Source organism: Pongo pygmaeus, chromosome 13 (genome assembly GCF_028885625.2).
Source record: "Pongo pygmaeus isolate AG05252 chromosome 13, NHGRI_mPonPyg2-v2.0_pri, whole genome shotgun sequence".
Taxonomy (NCBI): Eukaryota; Metazoa; Chordata; class Mammalia; order Primates; family Hominidae; genus Pongo; species Pongo pygmaeus.
Window position 1 is genome coordinate 25386181 of NC_072386.2, and position 17063 is coordinate 25403243.

The window sequence follows — 17063 nt, forward strand, 5'->3', positions numbered from 1 at the left end:
ATATGATCCATGTAATCTCTACTTTTTAAATGTACAGCTTTCAAGCAAATGTATGATTTTTTCATAAATGGACCTAAGATTGATTATATATATATGTACGTGTGTGTCAGAGATTATATATATACATACATGCATATATTCATGTATACATTTGCATATTATAATTTATCTACTGTTATTCACTTTCTCACCTTCCTTGCCTGATTTTGACCTTTAATCTTGAAATAATTTTATTAACTATATACTATAGTTTGATTTTTCTCACCTCTCCTTACATGTTCAATATAATTTCTTTCCAAATATTTAGGATGTATATTGTGTTATAATTGCTATATCAACATGAATTGTGCCTATTATGATTGTAAAAGTCTCTCTTTACACTGCTTTTTACTTTTGAGCTTATATCTAAGATTTTCTGATGAAATATTGACATTTTTACCTTTCTTAATGTTTGCATTTGCCTGGTATCTCTTGGCTTTTCCCTTTATTTTCAACCGTTCTTTATCACTTGGTCTGAAGCAAGTTTCTTGTGAACAGCACATTGCTCGATTTTGTTTTTTTTAACCTAATTTGACAGCTTTTGTCTTTTTATAGAATATTCAGTAAGAGGATTCAGTTTTCAGAATGAACTAGAGCACAGAAGGGGGACTGCCTCTGCATATTTAAGTAGATTGTATTCCAAAGATATGACCATTGTTGAGGCAGGAGAACTAACTAGCTTCTTACATAGAAAGGTGTTTCTATAGGGAATGCTCCACAGAATTCCAATTAATTGTTTCACAGATTAAGAGAGTCACCAGGGTTCCCTTGTAACATTTCTCATCAAAGAGTGTTCTATAGGGAAGAGATAAAACCTAAACAGTCCAGGAAGCTGAGACAAGAAACTGAAAAAAAAAGGAAAGTGAGCAACAAGATAATGTAAGTCACAACTGAGCTAATTAAGGAGCAGGAGATGCAGCAGCATGTCCCAAACAAAACTGATTGGAGGTCAAGTGTGGACAACCAGAGCAAGTTCTTGCACAGCTAATGTATCCCCAGGTGTGAACTGAGTAACGTGAAGAAAGGCATCCTCCTGCCACCTCCTGGTGAGTTAACAAGGCAGGAACACTGCAGGCTGCAAAAATAACAGGCAATGCCAAAAGCAGAGATGGATCCAGTTTTGTAGGGACTGAAGCTTAAGCTGTTATTGGGGGCGGGTTGCAGGGGTAGGGGGCTTCTTTAAGAATAAGAATACAAAATTAGGTACAAACTTGAATATTTACTGAGATAGGGAAAGCAATCACAACAAATGACGGGGTCTTTGGAGATTCAGATCTTTCCCTTCAGATCTCTTTGGACATGATTACATGGAAATGTTTCCTGATTATAGCCAAGTGTTCCTTCTCCATATAGAACACCTGACAACTCCCACCTCTGTCAGGGGTCTTTTAGGTGAGAAGCCACTTAAGTTTTTAAGACCAATTAGCCTCTAGGTAAATCTGCCTTTGGTCCAAATGTTGGCTTCTATGGGAATAAGGGTAAGAGACCCGTCTGCTCAGTATAGAATAAACCAGGCAGCCAGACCGGGAATATAGAAAGCAATCCTAAAAAAAAAAAAAAAAGGTTGCCACAGGATGTGGTAGAAAATCAGTAACCTCAGATTTACCCATCAAAAAAGTCAGGTGATTTTAGGACTCTGGCGTCAATGCATAATTTCTGAATCTTTACAGTTGGTTATGGCATACCTTATTGATCATTAGAGAAACAGTGAAACAAGCATTAACTCCTGAGAAAAATACACTGAGGAAGGAGTTTTTAGGACCTGTGAAAGTTGGACTTTTGGCAGCATAACTTGTTTTCCCAAAAAAGATGGGGCTACAGTCTATAAAGAAAGAGGAACTAAATTAATGCTTGGCCAATGTGGTGAACTTATACTAGAGCATTCCTAAGCTCACTCAGTCAAATATTTTTACCTTGTCATTCACTAAATATAAATCAATTATGAAAGTTCTGAAGGAGCTAGAGTGCAGTTCAAAGATTGCTGAACCCGTATGAATGAACTAGTCACATTCGTTTTTTTTTTTTTTGAGATGGAGTTTCACTCTTGTTGCTCAGGCTGGAGTGCAGTGGTGTGATCTTGGCTCACTGCAACCTCCGCCTCCCGGGTTCAAGCGATTCTCCTGCCTCAGCCTCCCGAGTAACTGGGATTACAGGTGCCTGCCACCATGCCCAGCTAATTTTGTATTTTTAGTAGAGATGGGGTTTCACCATGTCTCTTGGTCAGGCTGGTCTCGAACTCCTGACCTCAGGTGATCCACCCAACTTGGCCTCCCAAAGTGCTGGGTTTACAGGCACGAGCCACTGTGCCTGGCCTACTAGTCACATTCTTATGCAGTCAGTGAGGATACTATAAAGAGCATGATCCATTTGGCGAATCAGATCAAGTTCTCTAAAGTCCAGTGTCACAGCACAAGATAATGTGAAGTCATTTAAAGGAAGTTATTAATTGAAATTCCTTGTTGCAGAATCAGTAGAAAAAGACAAAAGCTTTTGATGGGATTATGCTGGATTCAATGTCATGGAACCAAACTGGAAATTTTCTGGTGAGGCATCTTCCCGAATCTTTAGGCTTTGCCAGGTTTTGCTTCTAAAAGACTACTACCCACCAATCCCTTCCCCAGGTAGCTGGAAAATTAGAGACCTTCACTTGCAGTGTGGCCTGGATTAGCTGGGGAACTGGGTGAGCCTGAGTCACGTAATGTACTAGGAGTCCAACCTCATTTAAGGTAGTGGTAGAAATAATGTCAGCTAAGGCTGGGCGCGGTAGATAACACCTATAATCCCAGCAGTTTGGGAGGCCAAGGCTGGCGGATGGTTCGAGACCAGCCTGGCTAACATGATGAAACCCCATCTCTATTAAAAATACAAAAAAATTAGCTGGACATGGTGGTGGGCACCTGTAATCCCAGCTACTGGGGAGGCCAAGGCAGGAGAATCGCTTGAAGCTGGGAGGTGGAGGTTGCAAAGAAAGAAAAAGAAATAATGTCAGCTGAATTAGCAAAACTCAGAGTTAGGCTCACTGACCTAAGAACAAATCCTGTGTATCTGCTGTGAGTCTCTTACGTGTATTCATAGTGTTTTCTACGCATTCTCAGTCTTTATAAATACGGGTTCTTCCATTCCTGATTTACAGCTGATTCTCTGCTAGGGACTCAAACTTTACTTGACAACCCATTGAACATGCCAAAACCCTCGTTCTAGAGAATGGGCCCAATGTGTCTCAGTTTTATTTGTGTCCTGCCCCATACTAATGGACTTTATTTCCCAAAGAGACTCCTAGATCTGTAACTTCTTGAAAGAAGAGTTTCTGAATTTTGCAAATGTCTGTTAGCCCCTGTTATTGTGCCAGCTATATTCCTTCCCATTGGCAGCATCAAATAAATTTTTTTTTATAACTGAGGTTACATGGTTACTTGTACAGAACCCTGGACTCTGAATAGGTTACTTGTACAGAACCTTGGAGTCTGAAGTCTGAGAAGTATAAATCATTCAATTTTTTGTGTGGATTTTTGAGGAAATAAATCATTAAATCAGTTTTTGTGCCAGTTGATATTTGTTATAAACTTTCCTGTGTGAGGATCGAACATTAACAAAATTTGCCTTTGGTGTAACATTTACCTGGGGAGGAATATTTTTTAAATGTTAAGGAGAAACTCCATTTAAAAATATTATTCACTATACACATTTTATTGAAAAAAGCATCTGCTATTAAGATACAGTTATGGCATGTTTAATTGGTGAATTGCTGTAATTTTTATGTTTTATTTATGGGGCCTAGCTACCAGATCATCGTTATAGAGAATATTTGGGGTATAGATTAGTCACTACATTTGTGAAGGTTTAGGAAGTATTTACTAAAATGAAAGACACAACCCTAGATGTTTTAAATGAATATTAAGAACTCAATCTAAATATAAGAAAGTTGAACATTTGTCAAAAAGATTCATGGTGGAGCATAAAACCGTACTCAACTTTAATTGTAATTGTCAGGCAAACTGTAAATTCTGTTAATTGTGTAATAAATATAATTTATTGAATGTTTACTATGTTTCAGGCACAATTTTAAGCGTTTTGCATGAACTCTAATTCATTGAAATGTAACAACCTTATAAGGTAGGGACTATCATTACATCTTCCAATTATAATGTTTTAAAATAAAAAAACTGAAAGTATATTATAAAGCCTATTTAGTTTTAATTATATGTTGAATCACAATGGGAAACTACTTTTTAAGATTGTGCCTTTCAATATTATTTAAGATAGAAATAAAATTATAACTGATTATTTTCTATTGTCATTGCTATAAAATCCCATCAAGCCTCTCTAGAATTGACATACAGAATTTGATGTATTTCTCTGTGGTTATTTTTGTTGTAATCACCATAAACTATGAAATTAGAAAGGCCTGGGCACGTCCAAAATAAAATAAATCAACTATTTTTAAAAGTTTGACATGTCTTAAATTGTGTCATTTTGCTTGGAAATTTATTTTAACAATATTAAGGAATGTCTGGAATATAATGTGCATAGAAAAGTGATGATCAAAATTCATAAATGCTCAGGCACCACTGATGTCAAACACATAGCACTGTTTTAAAATAACAAGATGAGTACAAAGTCTAATACTCCTTTATGCCCAATGGATACACAAGAAAGAAAAAAACATCTCCAAGCCAAACTTGAATACCAGTATTCACAGATTCAAAGACCACTATATCTAAGCTCTGATTGTAAAAACATTTTTAAAAGAACATTTTCTCCTCCATTAATTATGTCAATTGCTTCCCTAGCAATTTACATTCATGAACCTTGGTTTCCAAGGCATTTTATAATGACATCATAAATGAATGAACAGAGGCTTTTCAGCCTTCCCTTTATGTGAAAATGGTTAAGGGCACCTTTTAAGTGTTCCCATTGTTCTATCACTGTGTACTTCCTCTGAGAATAATTGCATTACCTTTGCCTACTGCAGGATATCCTTGAAAATAAAAACCAAGGTTTTATCTCTGTGGTAAATGTTCTGAAAACCTGAGATAATCATTGCTGTACTTGCTAATTCCCTTGCTGAAGCCCATGACCTTCATTGTCATCAATCTGGGAGAACAGCTTTCAAACAGTACCATTTTGGTGACTGAAAGTAAAATGTTTCTTCAAACCACCACAAGTCACATAACAACTCTATTTACATGTTAACAGAATAGCAGAACAGTTAACCAGAAGTTGTCATTAAGGTCTCTCATACTGTTTGCATTACTTGAGGTGGTATATGTTTCCTAAAATAGCTAAATGCATTAATAATGCCCTATTTCAGTCTCACCTAATCCACTTATATATTATGACTATTGGAGTATTACACATCAGTCCCTCTCCCTTTTTATTCCATCCTTGGTCCTGGTTCAGATTCTCTCACGGCCAGGTCATTCTTCTTATGGAATAAGGTAGAAGATATTGGATGTGATATAAATTACCACTCTTAGACTATAAATTACTTGTGCTGGGCCTCTGCCAAGGTTCTTATTCAAATAAAGTCCAGTGGGTCAGGCTGAGTACTGACGTACCCTTCAAACAAAAAGGATATGCAAATTTCAGCAATCTTCTCTGTAGACATATTTATTTCTTTTCATCAATTACAACAGGTCCCTGCAGGACCACGTCACCCAAAATAATGCATCAGATATAAGGACTTGTCTTTTACTCATTTACTTATTGGACCTACTTAGAAAACTGTGGCAGCACTGTTTTGTTATTATTGTCTTAAGTGCATGATCCAACTTGGAAAGGTAAATTTTAACACTAAGGATCAAGGCATTTTTTGGCTTTAATCAGCTCTTAGTGATCTCTAATTTATTTAAGTAAAACAATACATTAAACTTCTATTTTAAAAATTAAAAATCTTGTTTCTCACCTCTTTCTCCTAGGAATACACTAAATGCTATTACAGGAATGACAATAAAGCTTTAAGTTCACATCTTAGTCTTTTTTCTGTTGCTATAACAGAATATCACAGACAGGATAATTTATGAGGAAAAGAAATGTATTTCTTATGGTTCTGGATGCTGGGTAGTCCAATGGTTCTGGATGCTGGGTAGTCTGGATGCTGGGTTCACATCTGGTGAGGACCTCTTGCTGGTGGGAACACTGCAGAGACCCCATGTGACAGGGCATCACATGGTGAGGGGACTCCCAAGACATGGCAAAACTGGCCTTTTATAACAGTTTCGCTCTTGTGATAATTAACCCATTCCCCCTTAGTAACCCATTAATTCATTAATCCATTCATTTGTGAATGGATTTATCTGTTCATGAGGGCTCTGCCTTTCAAAGGTCCCACCTCTCAGCACTGCTGCAATGGGGATCAAGTTTCCAGCACATGAACTTTTGGGGGACATGTTCAAACCACAGAAATACATATAGACAAATATAGAAAATAAGATTGCAGCATAAAAACTTTTATTTGGGAGAAGTGGGTACATGGGGAGATATAACTGACTTATCAGTAAAGAGAGCCCAACCTGAAGCACCTCCTGACAAGAATACTATTGACAAGTGGGCAAATTCATTTATGGATATTGTGCCTAGGACTTGGAGACACAAGGTACTCAAGTTGGCAATAATTAAACAGAAGAATTGCTAGAAAACAATATATAAAGCAGATAGAGTCCCTGAACTCTCTCTTACTTTAAAAGGCCAAGTTGTTAACTCTTCTTTATCCATGTCCCACTCCTGGGCAGGGGATCAAATTTTTACTCTCTGGAGAAACTGACCTAAAGAAAGTCTGGACAAACAACATTAAAAAAAGGCAGGAATAAAGGCCAGTGTCTGAAAACAGAGGGGATATATGCATAGGAGAATTCCAGGGGACTGTGACAGTCTAGGATGTCTTCACACTGAATGTTGGTGTGTTGAGAGTCACTCTCCCACCCAGCTCCCAGAAGATCAGCATATTTTACCACCACTCCACTTCCACGCTTGAAAAGAAGACTGAAAGATTTAAAATATTTTCACATATTTATATTTTGGAGTTCCCTCAATGAACCATCAACTCATTTTCTAATTACCCTATAATGAAATTTTTTCCACTAACACAAAATTCCTGGTTAGTAAATTTTAGTAAATAAGAAGTAGAAAATCAAGAAACCAGAAATTTGAGGAAAGCTTTCCAAAAAAAGAGTCAAAGCAAATAGAACAAGGCATATCATATTTGAAAATCTCAAACTATAACCCTCTAATTGAAATCATTAGTGAGACAAAGCTAAATCACATACATAAAGGGAAAATGAATGCTATGGCAAATAAATCATTAGAAAAGAGTAAAGAATTTTGAAAATGGAAATATAAGGGCCAAACTAATTTTAAAAAATAAATAGTAGAGTTTTGGGTTTAAATAAGATTGAATAAGCACATTATCCCTCCTCTCCCAAGAAATACAAATAGAAGCCTAGATCGAATGCAGTAGACAGCAATCTGAGGACTCTCAACAGTAAATTGTAGCAGGTAGATTGGGTAAGAAAATTAGAATTGAAAATACTAAAAACTCAAGTAGTACATTTTCTGTTTTCATTTTGTTTTGTTTTGTTTTATTCTATATAATACAGTCTCAACTCAAGTGCAGTCAAATCCTAAAACTATATACTAAGCATGGACAGAAATACCTCCAAAAGAATATCTGTCTCTCTCTCTCTCTATTTTTTTCACCAGAGAAGCAGGAATGGGAACCTTTATGGGACAGAGACAGTATCCTCAGGTTTTTGTTTCATTTTGTTTTTCTGTTCTACCCAGGTTCCAGGTGTGTCTCAGTTTTGAAGCTTCACAGCAGCTGAGTAGTAGTGTGTGGTGAGCATAACAAATACCTAAAACTTTCAGGAAGGTGAATCCTTCTCTCTGACCATGGGAACTATGGTCTGAAGATGAACGCCAATCGCAAGATAATTCAAATATTGAAATTATGAAACAATGACTTCCAAATCAGCTATGATAATGTGATCTACAAGCTAAGGTCTAATATCCTCAAAACAAATGGAAAGACAGAACATCTTAGCAGGGAAATAAAAGGTATAAATGAAAATAATGGAAATTTAGAACTTCAAAACACAATATCCAAAATCTGAATTATACTTGATTGCCGCAGTTTGTCACAGTTACTATGGGACTGAACAAAGGGGGACGAACGCAGAAATGAAAACTTAAAACAAAAGTAACTATTTTAAAGGAAAGGGCCAGGGGAAGAAGAGGGCTCCCTGCTTCTAGTGAGCAAAGGCAGAAGTCCTAAGCTTCTACAGCCCTTCATATTTATTGGGTAGAAAGAGCAGGGAGGAGGAGGTAACAATTGGTCAGCTGCTTAATTGATCACAGGTTCACCTTATTGCTAACAGGCTTCAGATGTGCCTAATCACAAGCAACACTGCGCTTGGGGCGTGACTGCCCTCAGTATTCCTTCTGAGCAGCAGACGCAGTTTGTCAATTTGCCAACATCCTGCTTTTATGAGAACAGTTTGCTGTTTACTCATATAGCCTCCAGTAGTATACTGAGTTGATTACGACTCTCATTCTCTCAGCCTGCAACATCTCTCCCTTTTTGTTTTTGCATTAATTAAATAAGATCTGTCCCTATGTCATGGGGGTTGATGTCAGTGTGATTCTGGTTGGTTCTTGTTCCGTCTTTGCATTCAGATTCAACTGGCTCATGGTTCGTACGGGGGGATCCAGGCCCATGGTTGGGATCCAGGGGTCCCTCCAGTCTCCTGTTCCATGGTTGCACACACCTTGAGGGCACCCACACGGTTTGATCGTCTCTTTATATTGCTGCTGGCAGACTCGTGATGGGGTTTCTCATTCATCTGGTAAGTTTCAGTTTCTCTGCTCCAGCAGACCTTTCTCATTCAAGTCCCAAAAGACCCTATCTGTCCCTGCAAGTTTCTGCTAGTCTCTACTAGTCTCTGTTAGTCTCTGCTAGTCTCTATCTATCCCTGTAGTCCCTGTGTGGGTTTCACTTGCTGCAGTTTGCCACAGTTACTACAGGACTGACTGAAGGGAGAGGAAAAGAGAAATGAAAACTTAAAACAAAAGTAACCATTTTAAAGGAAGGGGCCAGGGGAAGCAGAAGAGGGCTCCCTGCTTCTAGTGAGCAAAGGCAGCAGTCCTGAGCTTCTATAGCTCTTTGTATTTATTGGGTAGAAAGAACGGGGAGGAGGAGGTAATGATTGGTCAGCTGCTTAACTGATCACAGGTTCACATTATTGCAAATAGGCTTCAGATGTGCCTAATCACAAGCAACACTGCGCTTGGGGTGTGACTGCCCTCAGCATTCCTTCTGGGCAGCAGAGGCAGTTTGTCAGTTTGCCAACATCCTGCTTTTATGAGAACAGTTTGCTGTTTACTCATATAGCCTCCAGTGGTATACTGAGTTGATCACGACTCTCTCTCTCTCAGCCTGCAACACCTGATGGACTCAATAGCAGAATGAGAGTGAGATGACTGAAAGAGGAATCAGCGAACTTGAACCTAGATCAACAGAAACTATCCAATTTGAATAAGAGACAAAAGCATTGAAAAAATGAACAACAGCTCTCCCTAGGGTATTGTGGTACAATGCCAAAAGGTCTAATCTTTATGTCATCAGAGTCCCAGAAGAACACAAGAAAGGAAGGGTAATTTGGAAAAAAAATTATATATATGTTATAAATATATAAATATATATAAATACACACACACACACACACACACACACACACATATGAGTAAGCAGATTGAACTCATAATAAAAATTTGCCCATCATGGAAAAGCTCAGGGCTAGATGGACTCACAAGTGAATTCTACCCAACATTTAAAGAAGAGTAGATACCAATTCTTCTCAAACTCTTCCAAAAAGTTAAAGAGGGAATATTTTCATACATATTTTATGAGGCCAGTATTACCCCAATACCAAAACCAGATGAGGACACTATAAGGAAAAACAAACAAACTATAGGCCAATATTCCTGATGAACATTGATGCCCAATCCTCAGAAAAATACTAGCAAACCAAATTTAGCAACATATTTAAAGAATCATTCACCATAATCAAGTAGGATTGATCCCTGGGATGCAAGGGTGCTTTAACACACACAAATCAATAAATGTGATATATCACATTAACAGAATGTAAGACAAAACCATATTATCTCAATAAACACACAAAAAAGCATTTGACAAAACTCAATATCCTTTCATGATAGACACTCTCAGATTAGGTATAAAAGGAATATACCTTAGCACAATAAAGGCCCTATATGGCAAACCCACAGCTAGCATCATACTTAATGATGAATAGTAGAAAGCTATTTTTCTAAGGCCAGGAAAAGACACCTTAATAGGAAAGGAAGAAATGAAATTGTTTTGTTAATGACATGATTTTATATATAGAAAACCCTAAAACAAGCTTATCCAACCTGTTGCCTGCAGGCTGCATGAGGCCCAGGATGGCTTTGAATGTGGCATAACACAAATTGGTAAACTTTCTTAAAACATTATGAGATATTTTTGGCAATTTTTGGTTTTTAGCTCACCAAATATCACTATAATTCATAACTGGGGATTTTTTTTTCTCAATTCTAGCCCATAATGGATACCAAGATATGAGGCATAAAGTTCTCTAACGATTCATATTCAACTTATTCATAGTACTTTGGTTTGCAAGACAAACGTGAAACTTGAGCCAACTTGGAGTGCCATTGGCTGAATAGTAATTGGTCTCAAGTCAAGAGTTGAAAGTTTAGCCAATTACTTCGAGTTAAGGTTGATTAAGTTTCCTGCCAATCATGTAATAATTCTGGGACTGCTATCATGATTCTAGATACTGAGTAAATAGACTAATCTGTTTAAACATTTTTCAACTATTAAGTTTGGGCAAGATGGGTATACACTTACATACATAGGTTTATGTGTGTTCAGTAAGTGAATATGCAGAGAAATAAAATTTCATTCAAGAGAAACATTCATTTTTATGATACCAATGTAGGAGGTGGCATAATATTTTTTAAGTATTTATAGTGCAACGGATATGGCTTGAAAACCGCCTCTGCCACCTTACCAACTGTAATATTTTACATAACTATTTAATTTCTCAAACTTCTGTTTTCTAATTTGTAAGATTTTAAGGGGTTATTTTGAAGAGGAATAGCATAAACAAGGAAGGCACATGTGATGCATGCCTTGACATTTTTCTTTCAGGTTTTTCCATGTACTAGGAAAGAGTATTAGTCTGTTTGCATTGCTATAAAGGAATATCTGAGGCACAGTAATTTATAAAGAGGTTTGGCCAGGCTTAGTGGGTCACACTCATAATTTCAGCACTTCAGGAGGTCTTAGTGGGGGATCGCTTGAGGACAGAAGTTAAAGAATAGACTGGGTTAGTAGACCCTCTTTCTACAAAAAAAGAAAAAAGAAAAAAAATTATCTGGATGTGGAGGGTCGCTCCTGTAGTCCCATCCACTCAACAGGCTGAAGTGGGAGAATGACTTGAGCCTGGGTGGTTGAGGCTGCAGTGAGCTGTGATGACACTGCTGTACTCCAGCCTGGGTCTTCATCTCAAAAACAACAATGACAAACAAACAACAACAACAAAGACATTTATTTGGCTCACAAATCTGCAGGGTGTACAAGAAGCATGGTGCCAGCATCTGCTCAGCTTCTGATGAGGGCTTTGGGAAGCTTTTACTCATAGAGGAAGGCAAGGGGAACCAGCATGTCACATGATGAGAAAGGAAGCATGAGAGAGAGGTGCCAGACTCTTCAACAACCAGGTATCATGTGAACCAACAGAGTGGGAACTCACTCATTACCAGGAGGAGGGCACCAAGCCATTTATGAGCGATCTTCCCTGCTGACCCAAACACCATCCCACCAGACCCCACCTCCAACATTTAGGAACATATCCCAACATGAGATTTGGAGGGGACAAACAGCCAAACTGTATCAGAAAGTTGGCTGTCAGTGGTTCTGACCTCACTAAGTTAGGACTCTTTGATCAGAGGAGGATAAGGGTTTTTCTATTCTCTTTCTTGACCTCTCATACTTACTGAGAACATTCTAATTTTTTTGATCTCCTTAATTACGTGTGGAAGAGTAAGGTCCAGAGCCCAAGATTTGATCTCTAATTCTACTCAGTGTTCTCTCTGACACTTAAATCGACACTTTAACTAGTTTTATTTATTTATTTAGAGACAGAGTCTTGCACCGTTGCCCCGGCTGGAGTGCAGTGGTGCAATCTCAGCTCACTGCAACCTCTGCCTCCCGGGTTCAAGTGATTCTCCTGCTTCAGCCTCCCAAGTAGCTGGGATTACAGGCATCCACCACCACACTCAGCTAATTTTTTGTATTTTTTAGTAGAGACAAATTTCACTGTGTTGGTCAAGCTGGTCTCAAACTCCTGACCTCGTGATCCGCCCACCTTGGCCTCCCAAAGTTCTAGGATTACGGGTGTTAGCCACCGTGCCTGGCCACTTTAACTAGTTTTAAAACAATTGTTACTTTAGCATAAATTCTACCTATCATAGAAATAAGGATGCAGTTTATAGGGAGTGTCTACGTTATTTTTCCTCGTTTTCATTGTATTTCATGTTTTCCTTGCTCAGACCAGACTCATGCAATCCTTAGCTCTCAACTCATAAGTGAACACCTGTTACTGGATTTAATTGACGTGACTATACACAGGTGTTTTATGTATTTTTCAGAATTTCTGATGTCACTCTGTGGGTGTTCCTTATTGATTTAGCAGATCCATCAGTTGGCTTTGAGGCCTGGACTTTTAAGATGCCAGTTCTGGATTTCCCAGATCTTTCATGGACTGTGTAGATAGTGAATATTTTCATGAATAATATTAAGGTGTAGTATGTACATAAAAATTAGCACAGAACAAGCTCAGCTTCTTTTGGAAATAGCACGATAAACTAACAACATTTATTGAGGGTCTGGTAGACAGAGTTCTAAAATGTTCCTATAAGGTTTCCCAACTTAATACCCGGTACTGTGAAAATGATGGGAAATATCTTTATCCACTCGTTGATTGATGGGCATTTGGGCTGGTTTCATAGTTTTCCAACTGTGAATTGTGCTGCTATAAACATGCATGTAGAAGTATTTTTTTCGTATAATGGCTTCTTTTCCTCTGGGTAGATACCCAATAGTGGGATTGCCGGATCAATGGTAGTTCTACTTTTACTTCTTTAAGGAATCTCTTCACACTGTTTTTCATAGTGGTTGTACTAGTTTACATTCCCACCAGCAGTGTAGAAGTGTTGCCTGTTCACCACATCCATGCCAACATCTATTATTTTTTGATATTTTGATTATAGACATTCTTGCAGTAGTAAGGTGGCTTTGATTTGCATTTTCCTGATTATTAGTGATACTGAGCATTTTTTCATATTTTTGTTGGTCATTTGTGTATTTTCTTTTGAGAACTGTCTATTCACGTCCTTAGCCCACTTTTTGATGGGATTGTTTGTTGTTTTTTCTTGCTAATTTGTTTGAGTTTCTTCTAGATTTTGGATATTAGTCCTTTGTCAGATGTATAGTTTGTGAAAATTTTCTCCCACTCTGTGGGTTGTCTGTTTACTCTGCTGACTGTTCCTTTTGTTGTGCAGAAGCTCTTTAGCCTAATTAAGTCCCACTTATTTATCTTTGTTTTTGTTGCATTTGCTTTTGGGTTCTTGGTCATAAAGTCTTTGCCTAAGCCAATGTCTAGAAGGGTTTTTCTGATGTTATCTTCTAGAATTTTTATAATTTCAGGTCTTAGATTTAAGTCCTTGATCTATCTTAAGTTGATATTTGTGTAAGGTGAGAGATGAGGATCCAGTTTAATTTTCCCACAGTGGCTTGCCAATTATCCCCAAAATTGTCATGTGTATATATATATGACAAAATACTACTCAGTCATAAAAAGGAACGAGTTAGTAACACTCACAACCACCAGGATGAAATTGAACACTATGATTCTAAGTGAAGTAACTTAGGAATGGAAAACCAAACATTGTGTGTTCTCACTCATAAGTGGGAGCTAAGCTATGAGGATGCAAAGGCATAAGAATGATACAATGGATTTTGGGGACTCAGCAGAAAGGGTGAGAGGGGGGTGATGGATAAAATACTACAAATTGGGTTCAGTGTATACTGCTCAGGTGATGGGTGCACCAAAATCTCACAAATCACCATAAAAGAACTTACTCATGTAACCAAATACCTGTTCCCCGAAAACCTATGGAAATAAAAAATTAAATTAAATTAAATTAAATTAATAAAAGCAAGCATTGTGCCAAAAAAGGGAATATGATGAGAAATCACAAGTGTTATTATGCTACCTTTCATGGCAAAAGGGATTTGGCAAATATATTAACGTTACAAATCAGTTTACTTTGAGTTAATTAAAAAGGATCAGGGCAAGCTTAATCTAATTACATGAGCCATTTAATACCATAATATATATCTTTTTCTGTCTGGTGGAAGAAGAGAAAGTGAGAGAGAATCAAAGCATGTGAAGAGAGACCTCATGCAAGGAGGTCTAGGAGCCTAGAGTGATCTTCAGCCAACAGTCAAAAAGATAACTGGGACAACCACAAGGAACTGACTCCTATAAGAGAAATGAGCCTGGAAAAGGACTCCAAGCTTCAGATGAAAATGTAGTTGGCTGACATTTTGATTTTAGTCTTGTGAAACCCTAAGCAGAGAATCCAAGTAAGTCCCCCTGAACTTCTCACCTAAAGAACATGAGTTAATAAATAAGGGGTATGATAAGTCATGAAATATGTCATAATTTATTACAAAACAATATATAATGATACAGATACCTATCTGGTAGCCAGATATTATCCTAAGTATTTTCCACATGACATTTAATTTGATTTAATTAACACAGCAACTCCATAAGAGACAGATCCTTTTAACTAGTTTGCAGGTGGTAAACTGAGGCTCAAGTAATTTATGTGATTTGTCTAAGGTCCCATAGGCTATAAGTGGTAGAGCCCAGATTGAGAAGTGTTTGGCTGTTCATGCAAGTGCAAGCAGCTTTCATTAAACTATTCTCAGCAGTCTGTCAGAATAGCTAGCAGGGATACCAACTATCTAGGGAAAGTCACACCAAAGGAGTGACCCAAAGAAACACATTTTAACCTGAACTGCCTGGTAATACACTGAAGGCAAATCAGCCCCAAAGACTAAAATTGTTAATTTTCTGTGATTCCTCCCTGTTTTATTTAATATAATATGACCTTAACCTAGTCTTGATATTTGATTTCTGAACAATGAGTCAAGAGAGTTGCCTTCTCTATGTAGTAGTACTTTATTGTTGTCAAAGACTTGTCCTTTGGTGCTTCATATTTTGCTTTACCTACATGGAATATTGCTAATTTAGGTGATAGCCTAACTATTTATAGTTAAATACACCCACCAAGTTCCCCTTACCCTTCAATTTAACTAAAAAGAAACAACTTCCTACTTCTTACACCACATAAAATTCATATTTTGCTTTAAATGTAATTTTTCAGCAGAGAGCCGAGTGGAGTTCACTTAAAACTAACCAAATCAGCTGTTAAATTGTCCATTTGATCACATGGGTTATAGGCATAGTTATTTGATTGAGTTATGACAATGCTCAGAAACAGAAAAGACAGTCAAAGGTTATCATGTGAGTCCAATAAAAATTCAACAGTTGTTTTTAAAGATTTTCATATGATAATATTGTTTCACTTTCTATTACCCATATTTGATTTCATTTACAAATAAAATACTACCCACTCAATGAATCATGCTTTTATCTCAAATATATCTAGAGTCAATCTCTATGATTTTAAGAATACAGAAATGCACATTTAAAAAAGATTTTAACATTATTGTAAATAATTTAAGACAACTTTTAGATATATCATGTGAGTGTTTAACTCAATTTTCATGACCCAGGTGGCCAAAATTAGTCTTTTTTATAAATTCTTTTTTGAGTTGAAATTATTCTTTCACACCTAAAGAACTCTATCTGATGCTCTAGAGAGAAATATTCAATTGAACTTCACAATGTAGAACATTTCCTGCATTCTCCATTGTAGATTGTGATGAATAAATCAATATGTGCTTACTAAAAACAATTGATACAAGTTAAGGAAATATATTATTTTGAGTCTTGATTCAAAGAAAATAACCAAATATTTAAAATTTATTTAAAATTTGTACTGTTTATTTATATAATTATAACATCTTCAAAATCAATAATGATTTTCTTCATTTAGTATTTAAACATGACTCTTTTCTCATAGTACTACAGTCGCCATAAGCATCACTCTATGGCTATATAATTTCTGACATGTGCTTTTATTGGAATTCATTAATAATTTCATTATTTTTAGGTATTTAGATCATGGCCCATTTTCCCCTACAACCATGATACCTGTTTAAATTGACAAATCATAGTTGTATGGATTTATGGGGCAAAATGTGATGGTTTGATATACATACATGATACAGTTTGATTAAATCAAGCTGCTTAACATATCCATCATCCTGCTTACCTATCATTTTTAATAATGAGATATTTGAAATGTATTCTCTTAGTTATTCTGAAATACGTAATACATTATTATTAACTGTAGTCATCCTGGTGTGCAATGAATCTCAAGATGAATATTTCCATGAACATTAAAAAAAATTTTTCCATTTTGAAATGTCACTTTTCATTAATTGTGACTCTGATACTTCTCAGCTTGACATCTCCACTTATGCAATAAAAAAAATTCATTGTACACTTTATCTTCTAGGGACTTGACATGTGCAAGCCCTTCACTTTCATTTTTTTTTCTAAGCCAGCTTTCTCCATCCCCTCATATCAATGCCTCAGCATCCAGTGATTAAATCCCAGCATTTCTATCACAGTCTATCTCCATCACAATATTTCCTGTTTTGCAGTATAACTGGTGATTAACTTTAATTACAATCATGACAACTCTATAGCAGAGGCCAAAACAATGATTACACATCATGTTTCATAATATTTTTCAGTTAG

The 17063-nt window shown here is 36.8% G+C and overlaps 1 long non-coding RNA gene across 1 annotated transcript; it reads left to right on the forward strand.

Moving 5' to 3' along the window:
• The first annotated feature begins 800 nt into the window (after positions 1–800).
• Positions 801–14812, forward strand: LOC129044390 (uncharacterized). Its single transcript, XR_008504665.1, has 6 exons — positions 801–1085; positions 2505–2582; positions 4094–4152; positions 7819–8091; positions 8710–8879; positions 14522–14812. It is a non-coding gene; the product is annotated as an uncharacterized LOC129044390 (long non-coding RNA).
• The last annotated feature ends 2251 nt before the right edge of the window (positions 14813–17063 follow it).